General features: G+C 38.5%; 1 pseudogene; it reads left to right on the top strand.

Annotated features, from left to right (window-relative positions):
- The first annotated feature begins 811 nt into the window (after positions 1–811).
- Positions 812–3,998, top strand: LOC133084701 (vasculin-like; annotated as a pseudogene).
- Positions 3,999–4,434: the final 436 nt, after the last annotated feature.

Raw genomic sequence — 4,434 nt, 5'->3', positions numbered from 1 at the left:
GCCTCCTAACTGGTCTCTCTACTTCTACTTTGCCTTCCTGCTGTCCATTTTCAACACAGCAGCCAGAGGGATCCTTTGAAAATGGGTCAGTTTGTGCCACTCCTCTGCTCAGAATCTTTCAATAGCTTCCCATCACACTCAGCAGAAAAGCCAAAGTCCTTATAACGTGTCCTACGTGACCTGGCACCCCTAGTAACTCTCAGCCTTGTTTACCAGCTCCCACCACAGAAGCTCCTCCTTCTTGCTGTTCTGGAACACTCCTGCCTCAGAGTCTTTTTTTCCTTCTGCCTAGAACACTCTTCTCCCAGTTATCTACAAGGCTTACCCCCTCACCCTCCTTCAGCTCAGTGAAAACTTCCCAGACACCATTTTTATAATAGCAACGCTTTACTTCTGAATTACCCATCAACCTTCCCTGCTTTGTTTTTTCTCCATAGCACTTATACCTTCTGACAATCTATATAACTTGCTCATTTATCTGTTTACTATCTTTCTCTACTCACTAGAATGTAAGTCTCACGAGGGAGGGGTTGTTGTCTGTTTTGATTGCTGTTCTATCTTCACAATATCTGACATGTCCTAAGTGCTCAGTAAATATTTGTTGAGTAAATAATAAAAAAAAATTTTCTCTTCAGAGTATCTTAGCCATCATTTGTATTGCGTAGGCTTCTGCAGACATCCTTCCATACATCAATTGGCTTATTATTTTTCCAAATCAAAATATTTCCTTCCTAAAAGGAATGCTTTGCCAACTATTAAGAAAACAACTTTCCTACATCGTTAAACCAAGTTCCATATCTTTGTCGTGGCCATGGAGGAGAGCTGCTCAGATTTTCCTTCAAGTAAGAACCTGCTACAGGGAGTACAGTTGGCTGACAGCCTCCATCTTCAGAATCCATCACAGCATTCACACCCACACCAAGGCCTTATCTCGCTGGCTGCACCCTATCAATGACCAAACACAGAGGGCATACTGGAGTTGGGTCATACGTGTTCAACACAGGACACTGATGGACAGTCTCTGCTCTGGGGTCCCCAGTGGCCTGGTCAACGCATGCTCAGAACTTCACTGTAGTCTGAGGCCCTCCTTACCCAACCCTCCTCCTTTCCCCATCTCTTTTCACAGGTGTCACACCTGCATGTGTAGGTTCCCTGTGGATTCCTGTTCCCACCCTGTTTATCTTTCACAGGTTTTTCACTAATGTCTCTTGTACTTCAAATTCTTTCTTGGTGACTGCTTCTCAGAAGACCCAGCCTAACATGGTCTTCTAGTATTTTCCCTTGGATATACTACAGTCAGCTCAAACTCACTGTGTTCAAAACCAAACTCAAGAGACTCTTGCAAAACTTGGCCCAGAACACTGTGGATCAAGTCAGAGCCATTTTTGGGATTGAGACTGGTTGTGAGGAGGGGAAAATGGCACTGAAACCACCTCCTGGGACTGAGCATAGCACTTCCTCCAGGCCAGAGCACCTCTGCTAGGAGTGAATTACTCAGATGATTGAATTGCTCAGATATGAAGAACATCTAGGTTTTGTACAAAAGGTTCCAGGTATTGAGGTGGTCATTTTTAGAATATAATGTTCTTAAATAATTTTGACTCTAAGGTTTCCTAAAATAATATTGTAAAATTAAAACACCAAGTCTGGATAATTTTGACATGAAGTTTATTAAAATATAACAAAATACTATAAATTTTTTAATTTTTTAAAAGGCCCAGACATTTCTTCCATATTTAGGTTCAAAACAGGTTATATAAGTGGTGAAGTATTTAAGCCAGTGGAATTTTTGCTCTCTTCCCTATTGTTGATATTTTTCAGCCAGAGCTGTTAGATATTTTTGAGCTGTGTACTGAGTAAACAGCTTCAAATTGCTGTTTAAATATTGTTGAAGTTTCATGATAGACATTTGTATCTTTGTTAAAAGTTATAGAAATTTCTGATGTTAGCTTATTCCACGTCACAATGGGACAACTCTTCCAAATAAAGACATTAAAAGTATATATTTATTTAAGATGTTGCCATTTCATAGGATCATGGTATTACCAAGATAGCTACATGTCTCTATGATGATTCCGAGTGTTCTTTCCTTCAGATATGAAATTTTCTTTTGATTTTTGCTTTTTAGCTCCTGAAAGATAATTTCATCTGTATAAAATACGTCAACTTCTGCAAATACATGGAACAATATAGAGACAGGTTTCAGAAGACACTATAACCTTAAATACAAGGAACTTGGCTAATTTAGGAGATTACCATATAAAAACTTTTAACAGAAGTACAGTAGCTGACTCATAATAACTCTATGTCAAATAGCTATTTGTTAAGTATCTCCAAAAAAGCCTGTTTCAAAGGAAACAAAATTTTTAAAAACAAACTGGAAAACACAAAAGTTTCAAAGAAAAAATCTAACACCTTTCTGTGCAGTCCTGTTAGATTTTGGACTTACCAAGAGGTATTGAAATCTGTTTTTATAGAGCCAGAGACACTTCACCCAAAATGGCATAGCTCTAGCCTGGGTTAATTTTTCTTCTCTACCACCAAAAAAATTATCATTATTGAATTTTGAGAAGCATGATGAAAACTTTTCATTGACAGAAAATTGTTTTGATTTGAATCATAGATGACAAAATTCTTCAAATGCCTTTGACTCTAGTATTGGACATCCTAATGGAGGTAACACTGTAAGGCAAGAAAAATTGGATAGAGTATGCAAGGAATAAATGGTATTGAAAGCATAAATCATCAAAATGGAAACTGCCTTAGTCTGCTCAGGATGCTATAACAAAACACCATAGACTGAGTGGCTTAAACAACAGACATTAATTTCTCACAGTTCTGCAGGCTGGGAAGTCCAAGATCAAGGTGCCAGTATAGTCACATTCCTGGTCAGAGCTCTCTTCTTGCCTTACCTATAGCTGTCTTCTTGCTATGTCCTCCCATGGCCGGGGGAGGGTGGGGGGGATGGGGGGTGGAGCAAGCTCTATGATCTCTTCTTATAAAGGAACTAATCCCATCACAGAGACCCCACCCTCATGACCTCACCTACACTTAATCACCTCCCTAAGGCCCCACCTCCAAATACCATATGAATTTGGGGGGAACACAAACATTCAGCCCATAACAGATACTAGGGTGGAAGTTCCTGGTCTTGTAGCAGTACTTTCCCAGGACTCCATAGAACTAATGTCCCTGACAGTGGAACTGGGGGTAGGGGAAATGCAAGAGAGAATGTAGACAATTTGAGGCTGAAAATTTTTTATCTTTAACTCCTGAATATGAGAGATAACTAAATCAGAATCAGTCTTTTGAGAGATAACTAAATCAGAATCAGTCCTAATCAAAAAAAAAAGTCTACCAAGCTTCTTTCTTAGAACAGTCTCCAAAACCTATATCTAGGGTATTAAGAATGCTGGTCATTGAGGAAGATAATATAAAATACTGGCAGATATCTGGATTCCCAGGAGTAGGAAATTTTTAGTCACAGTAAGTTAATGACAAGACTGTGCCAAATGGTATGACGGCTTAGTCCTTAAACATGCTGCTCCTCCTGTAAAAATTCACCGGGGAAAAGCCAAACTAAAGCAACTGAAGTTGGAACTTCTTTCACTCCTAAATCCACCTATTATATTGGCAATTTTAACACTCTCAAATCAACTGCCAAGAATATTAGTGCAAAAAAATTAGTAAAAGAATATAATCACTCAAATCCTTCTTCACTTGTTGACAAAATTAATCAATAGCCTCATCTATCCAAACTGATTTGAATGGGCACTGACAACAAGTGTGAGTTCTTGAAAACATTGAAAAGGGACAGAGTGGAAAAGGAATGTGAAGATGGAAGTCGAGTTGGCCCTGACTTTGCATAATAGCAATAATATTCTCCAGAAAGGGATTTCAACCAAAACTTTGATGAAAATTATATTCCTCAAGATAATGGCAATGCTGCTCAGGTTTCCCAACAAATCAGTCTTTCCATAACTGATGTGAATACATAGACGGCATTTGGAGCAGTGCTTGGTACACAGTAAACCCTTGATAATGTTAAGTATTATGTAATATAACAGGAAATTTGACTTCTGTCAGCTCTAGGCTTACAATAAATGTAGACTTACTTTGCATCAGTCATAGCTCAATATTTGGGCATATTCAGCTAGTTACTCACAGCTATCAGTGTAAGTACCAGGTTCTGGAATTTACATTCCAGTGACAAGATAAGACATAAGATAAGCACTCAAAATTATAATGTGCATGCCAAATAATAAAAAAAAATTAAATTGTAGGGTACAAACCAAATGCTCATCAAATTTGAGGACAGGAGGATGTCAAAGAAGGTCTAGAATTCAGGATTTCTTGGAGAATGTAGACTGACTTCACAGAAAAAATTCTTTTTGTGAAGAAACTCTTTTGTGAAGGTAGAATGTGGATGGGAGC

Source organism: Eubalaena glacialis, chromosome 2 (genome assembly GCF_028564815.1).
Source record: "Eubalaena glacialis isolate mEubGla1 chromosome 2, mEubGla1.1.hap2.+ XY, whole genome shotgun sequence".
NCBI classification, from domain to species: Eukaryota; Metazoa; Chordata; class Mammalia; order Artiodactyla; family Balaenidae; genus Eubalaena; species Eubalaena glacialis.
This window is presented reverse-complemented; position numbering and strand designations above follow the sequence as displayed.